We start from the raw sequence: 20975 nt of genomic DNA, 5'->3' as shown, positions 1-20975 counted from the left end.
AGACGAATCCTTTTGTATCGGCTGTGTGTTGTTCGTGGTGGTCGATCCTTATGCTCCGACCCATATACTAGGGTAGTACCTTTTCAAGTATCTTCCATTCAGAGCCCTAGTAAACTCTTCTCCTTCGATTGTTTCCAGAATATAAGCGTTTCCTGGAGCACATCTGCCGATTTTATACAGCCCTTCCCACGTAGGGGACCACTTACCGAATTTAGGATCTTTCGACCCGATCGGCAACACTAACTTCCATACCAGGTCCCCCGGAGAGAATTTTTTGACTTTGACCTTCTTATCATACCACCTGGCTACTTTCTTCTTGTTTTCTTCGATGCTTATCAAAGCTCTCAATCGTTGGCCAGCCAAGTCATCAAGTTCCCTTTTCATGAGTGAGGAGTAGTCGTCGGCCGCTAACTGGTCCTGGAGCGAAGTGCGTCTCGACCCTGCTCTCAATTCCCATGGTAGTACCGCCTCGTGACCGTACACCAACTGATAGGGGGACATCTTGGTGGCCCCATGGCAAGCCATCCTGTATGCCCATAGAGCTTCGGTCAGACATAAATGCCATTTTTTCGGCTGCTCCTCTATCTTCCTCTTGATCAAATTAATTATCCCTTTGTTGGAAGATTCGGCCTGGCCGTTTGCTTGGGCATAATACGGAGAGGAGTTTAACAATTTGATTCCTATATCGGCCGTGAACTCCTCGAATTCTCCCGATGTAAACATCGTCCCTTGATCGGTTGTGATAGTCTGTGGGATGCCGAAACGGTAGACGATATGGTCTCTTACGAAGTCAACCATAGCAGCCGATGTTACGGTCCTTAACGGAATAGCCTCCACCCATTTGGTGAAATAATCAGTGGCCACCAGAATGAACTTGTGCCCTTTGCTTGACGGAGGATAAATTTGGCCGATGAGGTCTATTCCCCAACCTCTGAACGGCTATGGCTTGATAATGGGATTCATGGCCGATGGGCGCACGTTGGACATTCCCAAATTTCTGACAATCCTGGCATCCTTTATAATATTTGAAGCAATCTTCGAGGATCGTCGGCCAGTAATACCCATTATTCCTAATCATCCATTTCATCTTATGTGCCGATTGGTGGGCTCCACACACTCCTTCATGGATTTCTCCCATCAGAGTCTTAGCCTCCTCCGTTCCTAGACACTTGAGTAGGACACCATCAATTGTTCGGTAGAACAAGTCATCTTCCAGTAACACATATTTGGTAGCATGAAACCGTACCCGCCGATCCACTTTCTTAGACGGATCCTTCAGGTAATCGGCAATCTCCTTTCGCCAGTCATCGGCCGCGAGCTCTAGAGCCATGGCGCCTTGAATCGGCCGATACCCAGATGCGTGTTGGGCGAGCTTGTTGGCATCCTCGTTGTGATTCCTTGGGATGTGCTCGATAACTGCCGATTTGAATTCTTTCAGAAGCAACAGACAATCTTTGTAATAAATCCTCAATACATCGTCCTTGCACTCGGACTTCCCTATCAATTGATCCACGATAAGCATGGAATCCCCAAAAATTTTGACGGAATTAGCTTTGACTTCCCTTAGCAATTGTAATCCCTTCAGTACAGCTCGGTACTCTGCTTGATTGTTAGTGGCGGATGCTTCTATCGGCAGAGAGAAATCATAGCTTGCCCCCCGAGGCGATATGAGGACGATGCCGATTCCTGATCCGACCCTACATGACTATCCATCAAAGTATAAGGTCCAAGGTACTGGTTCTACGAAGGTAGCCTCTGGCCCGCAGTGCTGGGCAACGAAATCGGCCATGACCTGACCCTTAACGGCTTTTGCCGATTCATATCGAAGGTCAAACTCCGACAAAGCCAAGATCCATTTGCCGATCCGTCCTTTCAAAATCGGCAGTGACAGCATGTACTTTACTACGTCGTCCTTGCATACGACTACACATTCCGCTGACAGCAAATAGTGCCTGAGTTTGGTGCATGAGAAGTAAAGGTATAGGCACAACCGCTCCACTGGAGGATACCTTGTTTCGGCGTCCAGAAGTCTTCTACTGACATAATAAATTACTCGTTCCTTTCCCTTGAACTCCTGGACCAGAGCCGACCCAATAGCTCGTTCATCGGCTGATAAATATAGTTTAAACGGCTTACCAGTTTGAGGAGGAACCAATACTGGTGGTGAGACCAAGTACTGCTTGATATCTTCCAATGCCTTGTGTTGCTCTTCTCCCCATATGAATTCCTGGTCGGGCTTCAACTTTAATAATGGTGTGAAGGCTTGGATTCGCCCAAACAAATTAGATATGAATCTTCTGATGAAATTCACCTTGCCGATTAAAGATTGCAGCTCAGTTTTATTTTTTGGGGCCACGACTTTGTTGATGGCCGCTATGGTCTTCTGATTGATCTCTATTCCCCGCTCGTGCACCATGAATCCTAAGAATTGTCTGGCGGATACGCCGAAGGCGCACTTATTCGGGTTCATCTTCATCCCATGTTTCTTAGTGCACTCTAATACTTGTCGTAAATCGGCCAGATGCTCTTGGTGTCCTTTTGACTTGACGACGAAGTCGTCGATGTAGATTTCTACCAGTATGCCGATAAGTTTGTGAAATATGTAGTTCATGGCTCTCTGGTACGTAGCGCCGGTGTTTTTCAAGTCGAAAGTCATTACCACCCACTCGAATAAACCAAGGTGACCTGGGCATCTGAAAGCCGTTTTGGGTATGTCTTCTTCGGCCATAAGTATCTGATTGTACCCAGCGTTTCTATCCATGAAACTAATAACCTTGTGTCCCGCGGCAGCATCTATCAGCACATCAGCCGTCGGCATGGGGTATCCATCCATTGGTGTGGCTTGATTGAGGTTCCTGAAATCGACGCACACGCGTAGCTTTTCGTTCTTCTTGTATACTGGTACAATGTTGGAGATCCATTCGGCATAACGGCATTGCCGAATAAATTTTGCTTTGATTAGTCGCGTTATTTCGGCCTTTATGTCTGGTAGGATTTTAGGATTGCACCGCCGTGCAGGCTGTTGATATGGCCGATACCCTGGCTTTATGGGTAGCCGATGCTCAACGATAGATCGGTCTAATCCGGGCATCTCATGATACTCTCAAGCAAAGCAATCCTTAAATTCTCTTAACAAACTTGTGAGTTTACATTTGTATTCCGGATCTAAATTTGCACTAATATATGTCGGCCTTGGTTTGGTGCCATCGCCTAAGTCTATCATTTCTAATGAATCGGCCGACGTGAACCTGTGTCCCAGCTTCCCATCTTCTCGAGTGAACTGATCCATTTTAGTCTGAGTCTTCGGAGCCGACTGCTCGGATCGGCTGTAGGCCAAAATCGGACACGTTCAAGAAGTCAGTATCCCATACTCTCCCAAATATGCACCTAACGGTTTCGCAGCTCCACTGCTGCGTGTCGGCTGCCGCGATGCTGTATGCGGAATCGGCGGTGACCACTTTGATGTTGTCGCCGACCCATTGTACGAGGCATTGATGCATTGTAGATGGGATACAGCAATTTGCATGTATCCAGTCTCGGCCGAGTAGCATGTTGTAGGACCCCTTGCCATTAATGATAAAGAAAGTAGTAGGAAGGGTCTTACTGCCGATGGTGAGGTCGACGCAGAGAGCGCCGCGAGCAGGGGATACGTTGCCCTCGAAGTCCTTGAGCATCATATCTATCTTGGTCAGGTCGTCATCGCTCTTCCCTAGCTTTCGGAACATGGCGTACGGCATGATGTTGACTGCAGCCCCTCCGTCTACTAGTAATCTGGTGATGGGTCAGCCGTTGACATGCCCTTTAAGAAACAACGCTTTCAGGTGTTGCCGCTTGTCTTCTTTGGGCTTCTCGAATGTGGCTGTCATTGGCTCCAAAGCCAATTGCGCCATCTACTCTTCCATTGCCGACATGTCCTGTCGGTCGGCAGGAGTCATGAACTCCATCGGCAGTATGAAGACCATATCGATGTCGGCTGCCGATTCGTCGCCTGCCGATTCGTCGCCTCTTCTGTCGTTTCTTTTGGGACGCCATACCTGAGACCTGCCTTTCTTCTCGTCCGTCATGTACTGTTGCTCTTCTTCCTGCTGTTCCCACTGGCGGAGACGTTGGATTCTTCGTTTTTGAGACTTGGTCAATCCATCGGGGCACCACCTGGGGTTCACCGGTTTGGTTCGTGGCCTGGCGCGTTCCCATTCTGGTTCGCGTCCTAAAGGGTTCTCATCTGACACCCGAGCATCGGCCATCTCCTCAAGTCGTCTGTGGACGCTGACTCTGTTTTCTGGCCGGTCATGTCGATCAAATCTGCCCCCCGGCCCATCATTGCGCCTGCCTTCCGACCGGTCATACCGGTCACTTCTGCCCCCCAGCCGATCACGCATTGGAGGGCGCAAGTTGTCTTGATCGCGCCAGTTCCTGCTGATCGGCTCTGATCTCCTATCTCTGGAGCGAGACCTGCTAAACGGCCGATTGTTACGATACGGGACGTTGCACTCGGGGCAATTATCGGCCGAAGGCAACCTGAGGTTGCTTTCCCAACAGTGGATGAAGAACGGGCATCGCCAGTGATCTTCATGTCGCCGCATTGCTTCTTCCCGGGATCTTGAGCGTTCATGTTGCTGCTGATATTTGTTGAGCAGGAATTGGGAAGTAATGCGTGGTTCTCCTGATCCGTCGTCATCGTCCTCCATCCGCCGTTTCCCCTTGACGTCTTCAGGCGCTGCTTGATTTCTGTGGTCTACGGCGCCGCTCTTTTTAGCCGATTCGGATGTCAGCACCTTGGTTTGGAGCGAATTCTTTCCCGTGTTAGCGATTCCTGCTTCATGCAGGCGAGTTGCAGCCTGCAATCCGAACTGAGGACGGGTTTTTGGAGTTAGCTCACCCTCGCGAGATCGCGACCCTTTGTCCCGCCCATTGTAGCACGTGTGTCGCCCAGGGCATAAGGGGCATGATGACTGTTAGTGGGGAAGGGGTGCTGGTCGATCTTCATCGGCTTGGCTGGTTTTGTTGGCACTTCAAATTTGAGTCTGCCCTGCTCAATGGCGGACTGTATTTGCTGTCGGAAGATTTTGCATTCATTTGTGTCATGGGAGGTAGCGTTGTGCCACTTGCAATATTTCATCTTCTTCAGCTGTTCGGCAAAAGGAATCGTATGGTATGGTGAGAGCTTGATTTGTCCTTCCTGGAGGAGGAGGTCGAAGATTTTATCGGCCTTTGATGTGTCAAATCCGAACGTTTCCGGCTCCTTCTTGCCGAACGGACATGATATCGGCTTCTTCCCTTTAACCCATTCCGCAAGGCCGATTTCTATGTCTTCTTCAGTTTCAACCTCTTCTAAGTATGCCACCTTCTTCTGGAAGTTCCTCCGTGGATCGAAAGAATGTACTTCTTGACCGAACAATCGGTGGACAATTTGGCTCAAGCTCTCAAACTCCTATGAGGCATATTTTTCTTTGATATGAGGTAGGAGACCTTGGAAGGCTATATCGGCCAACTGTGCATCAGTCAGGGCCAGGGAGTAGCACTTATTTCTAATGTCCCTGAACCTCTGTACATATGAGGATATCGGCTCGTCGTTTCTCTGCCTGAGGCTAGTCAAATCGGACAGCTTCATCTCATGTACTCCGGCGTAGAAGTATTTATGAAATTGCCTTTCCTGATCGGCCCATGTAATTATCGAGTTGGGTGGTAGGGTGGTGAACCACTGGAAGGCCGATCCAGACAGGGATGACGAGAAAAGACGCACCTGTAGAGCATCCTGCGTCGCTGCTTCCCCGCATTGGATGATGAATCTGTTCACGTGTTCCACGGTTGAGGTGTCGTCTAGCCCCGAAAACTTGGTGAAATCAGGAACTTTATACCGATGGGGAAACGGCAGTAAGTCGTATGTAGACAGGTACGGTGTCCTGTAGGTATAGGTTTGCACCTTCGGTTTCAAGCCGAATTGCTCCTGAATCACCTCTGCTATACGTGCCGACCAGTCCGGCTGCTGCTGGTAAACCGTCGGCTGGGGAACTGGTATGTGCTGGTATATTGGCGGCGGGATGACTTGATGTTAAGTGAAAGCGTGTGGCGTTTGATGTGTCACAGCCGGCTGCGTAGTCAGGACCGGCTGTTTGAATGAGCCCCCCGCTTCGTCATGTAGTATGAGTGGTCTAGTAGCCGCCTGGAATACTTCCGTTGATTCTGCTGCTCTGCTCATATCCGGTGCAACAGACTGGTACTGCGGCATGGTTGGTCGAGCGGCCGACTGGAAAGATGCCTGGAATTGGGGACTTCCATGGTTGGCCGGCTGATCCTGGACGACCGTCACTGATGATGCCCCCCAAGGCGCTGGATTAACCGGAGGAAACTGCGCAGAGGACAACTGAATGGGACGTGGCTGGAGGTGTTGCGTGCCATTAAACCCCATAGGGATCGATGATGAGGAAGCGCCAGAACCCCCAACTAGAAATTGGATTGGCTGAGAAGCCGAATAAGGTATACTCTTGCTCGGAGCCATAATTGGCGGAGCATATGCCGGCCTCTGGTACCCTTGAGATACACCGCTAGCCAAGGAGCTGATGATGGCATTGTATACCGTATTAGAAAGCACCGGGGATTGATCAATGAAAGCTTGATAGACAGATTGCTGGACCATCTTGGACATCTTGTCCGAGTCCTCGGTGATTGTGATCTGGCGGGGAGTTGGAAATGGAGCCTTTTTTATAGTCTCCCCACTCCTGGTGCGACTGAAGGATTGCAGACATGTCTTCCGATAGTATGCCGTCTGCCTCTCTAGTTCTTTTTTCTGGTCGTCCTTGAGATCTGCCTCTATCACTTCGATGACGTTATCTTCGGAGGCTTCAGCAGCTTTCGACATGGTGGTGGTTGTATTGGTCCCACTGGGCGTGCCAAAAGTGTGTTGGCGCTAGAAATCAGCTGATCAAATTCCCAGTGTCGGACACACGACCCGGGAGAATCTGCTTAGCTCCTGTTCGGGTGATCGCCCTGGTGCAGTTCGCGCGGCGTGCCTGCCAATCTGACCTGTTGATTGGCAAGGAAATAAACGTGTTAGTTCCCAGAGGTTGCGATCGGCTAAGGTTCCGATCTCGAGAAAGCTTATCAGCGAATCGGCCGATTTGCAGTAATAAGGAAATCGGCTATAATACAACCGATTACCGGGCAGCGTTTATAAAGAAAACTGCTAGAGTAATCTAAACAACGCTACAGTAGCAACACTAGGAACAGATCTAATCGGCTATGCATGAAATAGGTAGATTAAACAGCAAAGTACAAGAAAAGCCGAAAGTACCGATGCCTAGCTGGATAATTGGTGATAAAACTAGAACAACAGGTAAAACCTAGAATTCTAGTAAGTATCGATAACTGATGAATAAATCTAAACGAAACGACAGCGATGCGCCCGAAGTTAAAGCTTAGAAATTACTCGATAAACGAAACTTACAAAATCGGCCGGAGATCAAGTTGATGCAGCCCTGCCAACCCGTACGAACTCGTGAAAAAGGAGAAAAAGTGTTGGCGAAGTCGCCTGCTTGAAAGTAAGTACGAGGAAATAGTAGTTTGTTGTATTGAGTTGATGATGATTACGGATCTACAAGGGTGGCTATTTATAGCCCCGTACAGACGACTTCTTATCCGACTAGAACTCTATCCCTAAATTTAAACAGAAAACGAATATTTACAAGTACGATTCATACTATTTTCACGCGCTTCATGGGCTGACCCCCTCTTCATCTTCATAATCCTTTTTAAGCCCACGTCGGCCCAACTATTCCATCCTCCTAATCGGCCGATCACCTCTTTGGCAAGGGGGTAACCGATCAGGAATCACATGTCGAGAGCTCGGACTCATTCCGACCCTGGGAACTAAGGTCGGACAAGGCGGAGATCCTCCCTTGGAGGGTCGGGCGCGTCCGATCCCAAACTCAGGGGTCGAGCGAGGCGGAGATCCTCCCTTGGAGGGTCGGGCGCGTCCGACCCCAAACTCAGGGGTCGAGCGAGGCGGAGATCCTCCCTTGGAGGGTCGGGCGCGTCCGATCCCAAGCCTCAGGGGTCGGGCGAGGCGGAAATCCCCCTCTGGAGGGTCGGGCGTGTCCGATCCCAAACCTCAGGGGTCGGGCGAGGCGGAAATCCCCCCTGGAGGGTTGGGCGTGTCTGATCCCAAACCTCAGGGGTCGGGTGAGGCGGAACTCCAAGGATCAATCGGCCGATCCTCGACTGTAGCATCAATTGGCCGATCCTTGACTGTAGCACCAATCGGCCGATTTCCAATCATCGCCCTTGTATTTCGCCGCATCTTCCAATCTCTTCTTCTCCTAACACCGATTTTACTCGTGTCAAAATCTGGCGTCAACAATTTCTAATATTGTTCCTGTGTACAAGAAAAACTAAAAACTACGTGTTTGAATTGATTTCAGGAATCTTAACCAAGCTACGCCGATGGATGGATACCCGATGCCGAAGGCCGATGTATTGATAGATGCTACTGCGGGACACAAGGTTATCAGCTTCATGGATGGTAACGCCGGATACAATAAAGTATTAATGCCGAAGAAGATATTTCCAAAATGGTCTTCAGGTGTCCTAGGCATCTCGGTTTGTTCGAATGGGTAGTCATCACTTTCGGTTTGAAAAATGCTGGAGCTACATATCAGAGGGCCATGAATTATATATTCCACAAGCTTATCAGTGTTTTGGTACAAATTTACATCGATGATATCGTTGTCAAGTCAAAGGGATATCGACAGCATTTGGCCATTTTGCACAAGGTGCTGGAATGCACAAGGAAGCATGGGTTGAAAATGAATCCGAACAAGTGCGCTTTTGTCATTTCGGCTAGTCAGTTTCTGGGTTTCATGGTCCACGAGCGCGACATCGAGATTAACTAGAAGATTATAACCGCCATCAACAAAGTTGTAGCCCCACAAGACAAGACTGAGTTACAATCCTTAATCAGCAAGACCAACTTCATCTGGAGATTCATATCAAACCTGTCCGGATGGATTCAAGCTTTTAGCCCATTGTTGAAATTGAAGCCCGACCAAGAATTTGTTTGGGGTGAGGAACAACAGAAAGCATTAGATGACATCAAACAATATCTGGTGTCCCCTCCCGTGTTGGTTCCTCCTCAGGCTGATAAACCTTTCAGACTGTATCTATCGGCTGATGAATGAGCTATTGGTTTGGTGCTGGTCCAGGAGTTTGAAGGAAAAGAAAGGGTGATTTATTATGTCATTAGAAGACTATTGGATGCAAAAACCAGGTATTCTCCAGTGGAGAGGTTGTGTCTTTGCCTCTATTTCTCTTGCACTAAACTCAGACACTACCTATTGTCGGTGGAATGTGTGGTCGTGTGTAAAGGTGATGTCGTCAAGTACATGCTATCATTGCCAATTTTGAAGGGTAGGATTGGAAAATGGATTCTGGCCCTCTTGGAATTCGATTTGAGGTACGAATTGGCCAAGGCCATCAAGGGTCAGGTAATGGCTGACTTCATAGCCCGACACTGTGGACCGGAAGTTACTGTCGTTGAGCCGGTTCCGTCGACTTTGTACTTTGATGGATCTTCATGTGGGGCTAGATCAGGAATCGACATAATCCTCATATCGAGCCATGTGGGGCAAGTTATGATTTCTCTCTACTGATTGAGGCTTCTATCACTAATAATCAAGCAGAGTATCGAGCCATGTTAAAAGGCATCCAACTATTGAGGGAGGTCAAGGCTGTTGCGGTGGAAATATTTGGGGATTCCATGCTTATCGTAGATTAGTTGACTGGAAAATGTGAGTGCAAGGATGATATTCTGAGGATTTATTATGAGGAATGCCTCCAGTTACTGAAAGAATTCAAGACTGTAGTTATTGAACATATCCCAGAGATTACAACGAAGAAGCCAATAGACATGCCCAGCACGCTTCTGGTTACCGGCCGATTCATGGCGCTTTGGCTCTAGAATTGGCAGCCGACGACTGAAGAAAAGAGATCGCCGACTATCTAAAAGATCTTTCCAAGAAAGTTGATCAGTGGACACGCTTCCAAGGCACAAAGTACGTATTACTTGAAGATGATTTGTTTTATCAGACGATTGATGGAGTGTTACTCAAATGCCTCGGTGTAGAGGAAGCAAAGATTTTGATTGGTGAGATTCATGAAGGTGTATGTGGGGCCCATCAATCTGCTTTCAAGATGAAATGGATGATTAGAAACAATGGGTATTACTGGCTGACAATACTCGAAGATTGTTTTAAATGTTATAAAGGCTGTCAGGATTGTCAAAAATTCGGCAACGTGCAATGAGCTCCGACCTCAGCTATGAACCCGATAATAAAGCCGTGGCCATTTAGAGGCTGGAGCATTGATCTTATCGGCCAGATCTATCCACCATCAAGCAAAGGGCATAAGTTCATATTGGTGGCAACTGACTACTTCACCAAGTGGTTGAGGTGGTTCATTTGAAAATTGTGACGTCGACCAATGTTTACCTCATGGGAGTTCGAGGAGTTCACCGGCAGCATGGGGATTAAGCTGCTGAATTCTTCTCCGTATTATGCTCAGGCCAATGGTCAGGCCGAATCATCCAACAAAGGGGTTATTAAGCTGATTAAGAGGAAGATCGAAGAACAACCAAGATGGTGGCATACGATGCTGAATGAGTCCTTGTGAGCTTATCGGATGGCTTGCCTTAGTGCCACCAAGGTGTCCCCTTATCAGTTGGTATATGGGCATGAAGCAGTATTGCCTTGGGAATTGAAGACTGAGTCTAGACGTGTGTTGCTTCAGGATCAGTTGTCGGCCGATAACTACTACACCCTCATGAGAGGAGAATTGGAAGATTTGGCGAATCAGCGGCTAAGAGCTTTGATCAGCATTGAGGAAAATAAGAAAAGAGTCGCCAGATGGTATGACAAGAAGATCAAGGTCAAAAAGTTTTCCCAAGGGGATTTAGTCTGGAAGTTAGTCCTGCCGATAGGATCTAAAGATCCAAAGTTTGGAAAATGGTCGCCCACTTGGGAAGGGCCATATCGGATTAGCTAATGTGCTCCTGGCAATGCATACATATTGGATACTTTTGAAGGATAAGAGTTTACAAAGGCTCTGAATGGAAGACATTTGAAAAGATACTACCCCAGTATATGGGTAGACGCTTAGCCGATGATGTGGCATATCGGGCTCTCAAGGCCGACGCATGCTGATTCGCGTTCATATAGCCGATGCAAGGGGTATCGCCTTAAGGTTGAAGGAGGCAAGAAAGGATTTATATAAATAAACCGATCATTATTCGGTACATCAACTGGATACATGGTCGACATGGTACAAGTCGCCCTTAGATAAAAAGTACCAACAAGATCATAGGTTAGAATGCTTCAACGGTGCTTCAGTCGAGCTTTATTCATGTCAATCTGTTTCTGAAGTCGATCTAATTCGATCTAAAGACGGGCGTTCTTCTCCTCCACTTCTGCCATGTCATCTTCAAGGGCAACTTGATGAGGCAGTTGATGATTCCTTTCGATTGGTTGCTGAGTTTGCCTTCTAGAGGCTTTGGCCTCAATGTCATCTACAATCCTCTTGATGTTCACAGGAAGGTGATCTTTGAGCTCCTCGCAATGAGTTTGGATCAGATCTTTGTCAGCCTGGGTGAGCGGTTCATCGGAGTGCATGATCTCAATGGCTCGTTCAAGACCAGGGCTGAGCCGGTTTGGCTGTGAGAGTAATGGATGGTCAATTAACAGAAAAAACAATCGAAGAGGGAGAGAGGTAACGTCATACCTGATTGACAGAAGAGGAGGAAGCCATCTTGGTCACCTGATCGAAGACTTGGAAGTGTCTACAAGGAACGAGATTAATGGGTGCTGTGCGAGTGCCTTCAAAAGGAATGTGAAGGATTCGTATTCATAGAACAAGATGGCAATGGACAACGGTTGGTAAAAGGAGGTCATTTAAAGCAAGTAACCGTTGAGTCAAAAAGCTGTGGGGAAAGCCGTTTAGACTCGCATTCAAGATAGAAACGTCAAAAGTATCAATGTCATACAAGATATTCAAAGGCTGTTTGAGTTCATTAAAACTATCTGAGGAGATTGTTTATGGCTTCGATTGCTCGCAGGCGAACCTGGTTGGCCGCATCGCCGATTGTCATCGACCGATCCTAGGACTTCTAGCATATTGCGATGAAGACAGATGGCCTCATGAGCGAGGGATTGTCTTTCTTGTTTCAAATCGGCGATGACGGTTGGGAGATCTTCAAGCTTCTTTTCTTCAACGGCGATAGCCTTTACGACTTGTTCCATTTCTTTGGTGATCTCTGCTCTACGTCGTTTGAGCCGGTCTATTGCACTGATGATGCTCGGATGAGAAGTCTCGAGGAGGCCGATGCGTTGGTGTACCTCTTGTGCATGGTGTTTGAAGGATTCTTCTTCTTGACGTAACGCCTCTAGTTTAGCATGGTCGGCCATGTGTCGCAAGGCTCTAAACACTGGAACCCGCATAGTTTCAATATATGCTGCGGGTGTGAGAGCCTCTTCTGCATCATCTAGGACTTGACCTTTGATCTCGTTGAAAATCCGCCGTATTGGTTCGGCGTCTTCCACCAATCGGCTGACGTTTTCCTAAAGAAGGTTTTGCATGTTTTGGAGCTTGGCGCAGACAACTAAAAGCAAACTCCAAAGATCCGGAAAGCAAACTCCAAAGATCTGAGTCAAAACAGGACTCAAAATGCTCCTGTCAGAAGTTCCGAGCCCCTATCAGAAGTTCCGATACCTATCGGAAGTACCAGGAATCTCCCGATAGGAGTTCTGTGTCGTTTCAGCAATTTTCCCTTCGGAACTTCCGACATAGTGTTGGAACTTCCGATAGCACAGAAATCAGCCTTCATGAGGAGAGAAGAAAAATCCAAAACTTAATAAAATGACATAACATATTCCCAAAAGATCTCCTCAAAAAGATCAGCCAATCAAAAGGAATTAAATATCTTGTGAGGAACGCCGGTTTTTCAACCCTAGAGCTCGAATCGTCCCGATCTATGAACTCGTGAGGAGTTAGATGAATTCCTTTGGTGGAAAGTCTTTAATCAGGTTCTAGTTCATTTCCCAATGATCCGTTTGAGCCAAGAATCCTCAAAAATCACAAATCGAACAAAAACGTGAGAAGGGAAAACTGGGAGAAACTAAGAACGTGAAGAACACAAGTGAGAATTGCACAAAGCTGTCATCCCCCAACATACGGAGGACACGAGGAGGTTAGGGCCTCCATTGCCACAACAAAAACTCGGTTCAATACATGAATTCGGTGCTCAAATCATTCGAGAACCTCTAGAGAGATAAACTAGAGAGAGAGAGCGACTAGACTAATGAACTACTAAAACCCTAGATAGATGAAGTGCAACGAGAGGTGCTCAATACAACAGCTCCCCTCTCTATTTAGAGACTCCCCTAATGACTAAATTACCCCTACAACTTAAAATTAAGATAACTACTCGCGCAGGGGCATTTTGGTCCATCTGTGTGTTCGGTCGATCGGATGGCCGCGCTTCCTGCACAGACTTGCTTCATCTCGATGCAACCTCTGTGATTCTGCCACGTGCCTCCGTGTTCCTCCTCAGAACCTCCACCCGGGTTTTGCGGCCCAAGCCCGGAAACCATCCGCCTGTGGTTTTTTCAGCCCAAACCACCAAACCCGCTCCTAGACATGTGTCACCACCGTCCTCGACCGCCCGGCCGCCAAGTCTTCTAGCGCCCTTGCTTGACTTGCACGTCCACCATTGTGACTTGGTCAACATGGTCACTCCTCCATGTACACTTGCGCTTATCGATGTCCCCAAGTGCCAGCCACCGTGGCTGATACTCCGGTGCTCTTGTCCCTCAGTCCAAGCCTCATGTCCGTCCTTCACCGCTCCTGGTCCATCGGCACGGCCCATCTCTACTTGACCTTCAACTCGCCATTGATCACCGCCTCCGAGCTCCACATCTGCGCATCACAAACCAAGAGCACATCAATCCAACACAACGTTGTCAGTCACTCATCATCCAAGGGTGACCTTCCATTGGTCCTCAGGTAGATTGGTGGCGTAGTGTTCTTGCATGATTGTCGGGATGCCCTTGACGTGCTTGAAGAAGCACTACAGCCACGCCATTGCTTCATCCACGGACAAGTCTTCCGACGTCATCCGCGATGGGTCAATGGGACCCAAGTAGTCATAACCCCATGTGCAACGCAGCTGCAGGGGTTGGACACGCCTGCTCATGAAGCTGAAGGCCACACAAATGCCAGTCAGACCTTTCCTCTTGAGGGCAGTGATCTTCGCTATCAGATCTGGCAGCTGGAAGCTGTCAGTAGTACTCGCTCGTCAAACCAGTGATTGTTCCATACTGGGTGATGGCCGGTCACCTTGCGAAGATGGGGATCATGGTTTCCAATGTAAAACCACCATTGCTTCCAGCCAGAATGGGAGTCTATGAGTTCATAATCTATGTACTAGCTCCTCCCAAAGATGGATCCCTGCCCCCCCAACTACTTCTGTGTGGTCCATTCAGGGCTTCACTCTAAAAAACTTCCAAAATAGCTGGAAGTGGGGCTGAATGCCAAGAAATGCTTCATAGAGGTGCATGAAGATGGCAATGTGCAAGATGGAATTAGGGTTGATGTGGACTAGCTCCAGATTGTAGTACCTCAGTAGCCCCCGAAAGAAGTCAGATGACGGGAGAGCCAGCCCACGCTCGATGAAGTGCGCGAAGATGATCGTTTCATTAGCAAAGCTCTCCATGGGCCACGGATTGCCGTGGGCCTCCCTCCAGTAGATGAAGTCCTGCTCCTGGAGGAGATCAACATCTACCAGTGGCTGGATGTCCGCTTCTTTCATGATGGACTTCTTCCAGATGCAGGCTTTGTTGGGCGGTGCTATTTGATCGATCTTGCCATACTTCAGTGTCGGCAGCCGGATTTCCTTCTCCTTCTTGGTGGCCTTGTGCTTCTTGGTCTCCGCCGCTTGCTAGAGGATGCTATCTTCAGTGCCATTGCTTCTAAAGTCTTCTTGCGCATAAGCATAGGTACTAGCCAGTGGGGGAGGATGGCGCTCGAGCTTGAGAATGGCAAGCGGCAGTACTAGGGCTACAGTGCGGAAGGTGAAAGGGTAGAATGGCTTGGGTGAAACGGTAGGGATGAGTTCCTCCATTATTTATTACCGCAGCACAGTTAACCGAGAGGAAAAAATTACAATGAATATTCAATTTTTAAAGCCCTCAATTATTGTTGGACGGTTCCCAATTTTTTCGGAAGAGATAAAGATACTCGAGGCGAACATTCATGTTGACCAGTGGTTGACCCTTGTACCCAAACTAGTCATGTAACGGCTCGGTGGCTGTGTGCCATGTGCCCGTCAGCTAAAAAGTTTTTTCTTTAGGTTTCAAGGGGAAAGAAATGTGACATTACAAGATTCACCCTCAGCCTGATTCTTCAATTTCTAGGAAAATATTCTGAAATTTGTTCAACAGTGCAAGCTATAAGAGCCTCTAACTCTTCTTGAGCAGAACATCTTTGATCAGCCTATCCAAGTTGTCGAACGAGCTGCCCCCGGGCCACGTCGCTCGCGCAACGGCTTCCTTCCACTCCGCCACCCTCTTTCTCATCTCCTTCCCCTTCTCCCTGGCCATCACCTCCCTTATCCACTCCTGCACCACGTCACGCCGTGCGTCGCTGCCACCTCTATCGGCACACCCCACTCCAACTGCTTGTATAGGGAGTTCGATAGTTGTTCGGAGAAGAAGGGTCATGACAGCATGGGCACCCCACCGGAGAGGCTCTCCAGCGTGGAGTTCCACCTTCTGTGCGTCAGGAACACACCCACCGCCTCGTGGTGCAGCACTGCCTCCTGCGGGCACCAGCTCTCCAGCAGGCCTGTGGCGGATCCACCTCGGATTAGCCAAATCGAGGCACGGTTAAGTCACCTAACACGCGACACCCGGCCTTAATCAGGCTAACTCGAGATGTCGTTGGATTTCATCCGATTTAACCACTTGAACAGGACCGAGTTAGCAAACTCACGCAAAGGTTAGCGGTTCCAGAGAATACAACAAGTCCACTGATTTAAGCATTTTTGACCATTTAGTTCAATAATATAACAACATCAGAGTTTTACATGGTTTAGAAGAAAACAACAGAAGGCAAACAAGCGAAAGCTAAACGCAGGGGTCGGACGTCCTTGGTGAGGCCAGCCAAGATGTCAGTGATCCCTCTCCTCGCCGTCCGAGGAGGGATCCCACTCGACCGTCCAACTCGGAGGGAGTTGGGGCGGCCAAGTGCCAACAGAAGAAGGCTCGGGAGCAGCAACTTCACCTAAAAAAGAAAAGCCACAACAAGGCTGAGCTACTAAGCTCAACAAGACTTAACCGACAGGAGGACGCTACTCCACCACTTCTAGACATGCAAGGCTCTCTGGCTGAGGGGTTTGTTTGCCAAAAGCACTATGTAGATACCTATTTTCAAGTTTTAGCTCAGGTTCTAGGTTCATTATCCGGTCTAAGTTAGTAACTTACTCTAAGCAAACATGGAACCAACCAAAAGGTATATATATAATCATCAAGACCATGTCATCATTAGATTCCTTTATTACTCTGTGTAGCATAGCGATCAAGCAGTCTCAAACTGTGAGAGGCAGACGAATCGATTCGAGTTCTTTAACCATGCATGGTGAACCTAACCTCACGACATCCGCGCACCACCGAGGGTCGCTTCCTGTGTCGGCCTTCCCCATCAATTCCCCAACCCGTGTTGGGCCCATTTTCTTTGGTGCAATGTTCCACAGACCTGGCCTCTGCCGTTCTGTGACCACACTTGCCACCACGTGCGGCCGCAGGGGAACTCCGTTCCAAGGACAATGGGGCGATCGCTCACGTCTAGGTTCAATCCGGTACTCGGCTTCCTCATCCCATAATAAGTATGAGGTTAGTACTTTCAAACACTTGATCACGAACACCACCACTGTCGGGCCTTAACAAGTTCCATAGACAGACGGGGCGATCAGCCGACCACCAAAGAGTTAACCAAACCCTGCCCAGTCCATCGTCCTTATAGTTGTGACAGAAGGAAACAACCAACTCTTACAACTCACGAGTGACAGGAGATCACTCGACTTTTACCGCTTCCTATTAAGCATGGCAACTACTCGGTCCAACAGCTAGTGTTCAGATCAAGGAACTAAGTCATGCATCTACGGTTTCAAGCAACTCCTATACGTAAATGCACAAAAAAGGAACAGAAGGCATGCGCAAGTTTGGGAAACTGGGATTCATGCTCCGGGGCTTGCCTTCAACGAGGAGGAAGGGAAGGGGTCTTCTGCGGGGGCAGCTTCAGCTTCTGGAAGCAGGAGCTCGGCTACAGCTTCGTCTTGTGGCGCCGGGTGCAGCTCGTAGAAGCCGTCGGCGAGACGCAGCTCTACATGAATGCAATGCAAGAGTTAGCATTTAGACGGTTATTTCAACAGCAACACTTGCAAGTTCTAGCTCAGAAACTTTGTAGCATAGCTACGGAAGGAGTGAGGAAGTTCACTTGGGTTGGAGAAAACAAGGCAAAAGGGTCGGATGGGAAGAAGCTTATGACCTGACGCTTAGACTAGAGGAATACATGTGCTGGGGGTCCTCAGACTTAACGCAGAGAAGTCCCCAAATCTTTACACAAATACCCTCGGCTCTAGGAAAAGGATACAGTCGAGCCCTCGGGTGAGGCGGAGAAAGGGTCGGCGAAACAGACAGGGTCGGACGAGGCAGAAAAGGGGTCGGGCAGATAGAAGGGGTCGGACGAGATGAAAAAAGGGTCGGCAGCTTACCTTCGTTTTACAGGTGAAGCTTGGGGTCGGGAAAGAACAGACTTGGGCGGAAGAACTAAGGCTGGGACAGCGGCGAGGTCCGGCGGGGTTCCAGCGGCAGCGGCGCTTTTTGTGGTCCACAAACAAGCTCTTGCGCAGCGCGGAGGAGTAGGCGGCTGGGTGGATTGGGAAGGGCGGATTGTGGAGCAGAGAGGAGAGTTCCTTAGGGACTTAGGTTGTAGCGCTTGAGCACGAAACAGAGAGCAAGGCGGAAGGGCAGCGATGGCGAAGGGGACTCCGGCGGAGCTCTAGCATTCCCTTTTATAGCTGCGTGGAAGAGAGAAGGTTGGAGCGGCGCGAAGACCGGGAAGAAGCAATGGAGTGCGCTGCCGGGGTGGTGATTGAGCAGCGGTGCGGTGGAGCAGGACTTCGGGGATGACACCGGCGGTCATTGGGCACCAGAGATGGGGCGGCGCAGACACGGTTTTGTCGGTGGTTGAGATTTGGCGGAGGCGGGGGTCGTCGTGCGGTGGATCTGATGGAAGTGACCGAGGGAACGGCGCTAGAAGCGAGGGCGCACAGGTGAGAAGACAGGCGGGCTGCGGTCGCGCGGGTGAGCGTGAAGCAACAGACTATCGGGCGCATCTCTGACAAGGTGGGAAACGAGCTGTCGCAGCCGTGGTCTGGGTTGGCGAAGGAGGAATCATCGCGTAGCGTATCTGGGGTGGCGCGACGGTGGAGATGCGGTGGAAAAGACGGGGGGGGGGGGGGGGCGTCGGGCTCTGCAGCCGGGGTCCGGCGAGGTGATGATGGGCGCGAGCCGTGAGGTACTGCAGAAAGGGTAGCAGAGGAGCTTCCGCTGCGATTGGGGAAAGGGGCGCGAGAATCCATCCGGTCGTGGCCAACGACGAGGCGGAGCGGCGGGTGTCGGAGAAGTTGAGCCACGCGGTGGAGAAGCTCTGAGGTGGGCATGCTACTCGAGTGCGTCTGTCGCGGGAGATCTGGGAGAAAGATTTTGTGGGTCCACCGGTCAGTCTCGGTTGGTCCACTACTCAGATTTGAGGGTGATACTGTGGGAAGACTTAAAAGGATCTGGCGGTATGGGTTTGGGGTCGGCAGGGTCGGAACCGGGGAGCGGTGGGGAGGGGTCGGATCTCAGGGGTCGGGACCGGACTGGAGGTTGAACACTTCAACTCGGGAAGCTAAGGTAGGGGGATGGGGACTCGGATTTAAGATTAACCCCAAAGATTTGGGGTCGGTCGTCACAAGGCCCTTCCCCCGAGTCACCACCACGAACTCCAGGGGCAGCACGACGGCGTCGCCGGCCACTAGGTCAGCCTTGATAACCCACAAAAAGTCATAGCCGCTGTCCGCCAGGCCCCACACAAACTCCGGTAGCTGCTGGTTCACCATCACGGTAATGCTCCCGTAATTAACAGAGCAGTGCTTGTACACCGTAATTAACTCTGAAATCCGACAGAAGCTGAAGACTAAACATCTCATGGGATCGAAATCATATTCCCAAGTTAGAGAGGTAGAAAAAGGGAAGGGTAGGCCCTTCCTTACGGTTGAGGAGGAAAACACAGTTTTCCAAATCAACTACTCTAAAACTCTCGAAACAAAGCCATACAAATGTCATGGATGTGGATACATGGCGAAATAACCAACACAAAATGCTTTACTAAAACACAGAGAAGAAGATGCAGCCCGTACTGAAGTTTTAGCTCGACAAGAAAGAATGCAGCACCAACAAGAGGTTGAAGAATTAAAAGAAAAACTTGAAGATGCAGTTTCAGCAAGGGAAAGAGACAAGGAAGAAACTAAGAAACAAATTGAAGGAATTAGGGAAGAATTCCAGTCAACACTACAACAACAAATACAATTAGCATTGCAGTTGGTAATAACTTTAGACCACGGTTCTCCTTTTTTGGCTCCTCTATTTTACCTAGTGTCAACAACAACTTCATCACACCACCACGCATAGAGGATGCAGCTATAGAGGTAATACAAATGCAACAAGGTTACTTATAGAAAATGCAACATGTTCACATATAAAATGCAACTTGTTTACATGAAAGCTTTCATATTGGCAGAATAATGAACCAGTAAGCGTGTTGACCACAGAAACGGTAGTTGACGAAGGTACTACCATGACAACAAAGACTAGTGCAACCAGGACCCTTTTCCAAAAAAAAAAAAGAATGGTTCCAATGGGTCATTGAATCATCTTTATACCCAACAACTTTTGAGGACTCATAATCAAAAGAAAAACAGCAGGTGTGAATACCAATGTGATTTGTCTTTGAAATGGTGGATAATATGCTATGTATGATATGTCAATAAAGTTCATCAAACTGGTGGGGATCTTGTCATCTTAAATGGTATATGATATTATTGCAGGGTGTTCCTTAATTTACTTTATATCTTTTGCTATGTCACTATGATTATTTAGTTTGCACATGATTAGTTATTCCATGCACTTAATCACCAAGGTTCCTATATTAAATTAATAAATTATATGTGTCTTCATGAATTGCAGGAAAGCATGGATAGCCAAAATATTTAGAGAAAGCTTCATGCCTATATGCTGGTGATGGACAGTTAGAAGAATGAAGAATTATAGAAATGTTTATTCATGACGGCTGGTGCCGATGGGGCATGAAGAGATCAATAAGAGAACTCAGATTTAGTTTTATTTTATTATGCCAAACATAGTTGCAAACTTGTAGTCAGAGATGATGTTTTTATTCTGCTGTGGTCATGTTTATTTTAGCAGTACTCCGATCATTGTGTTATTACTTTGGTTGAGACATATATTTGAAGTTAATGAAAGTTTTGAAGGACTACGAGGTAGGCTACACTAGCGCAAAATAAAAATTTTCTACCGCGTAAACCAGGAATACTGTTGTTTATGGATCACTGAATACCACCAGACATGCAGATGTGGAAGTCGATGAAGTGCATCGGGACAGTGTAGTCGATCACACATCGGGGCAGTGTAGTCGAACACCTCTACATCAAGCGTGGAGCTCCTCGTGCAAGTGCTCCACGTCAGGCGTACAACTCCTCGTGCAGCTTCCCCCACCCCTCAGTATACATAGGGGTCCCTGACGGCCCTCTTGGTCTGAGGCCCATTTGTACTCCTAAACCTGGTCCAATTCGGATCATATCCTCATTAGGCTTC

The 20975-nt window shown here is 48.6% G+C and overlaps 1 pseudogene; it reads right to left on the bottom strand.

The window, feature by feature from the left end:
- Positions 1 to 12180: 12180 nt before the first annotated feature.
- Positions 12181 to 19294, bottom strand: LOC117854603 (7-deoxyloganetin glucosyltransferase-like; annotated as a pseudogene).
- Between the last annotated feature and the right edge of the window lie 1681 nt (positions 19295 to 20975).

Source organism: Setaria viridis, chromosome 1 (genome assembly GCF_005286985.2).
Source record: "Setaria viridis chromosome 1, Setaria_viridis_v4.0, whole genome shotgun sequence".
NCBI lineage: Eukaryota > Viridiplantae > Streptophyta > Magnoliopsida > Poales > Poaceae > Setaria > Setaria viridis.
Note: the sequence above shows the minus strand (reverse complement) of the source record. Positions and strands in the feature narration are given on the sequence as shown.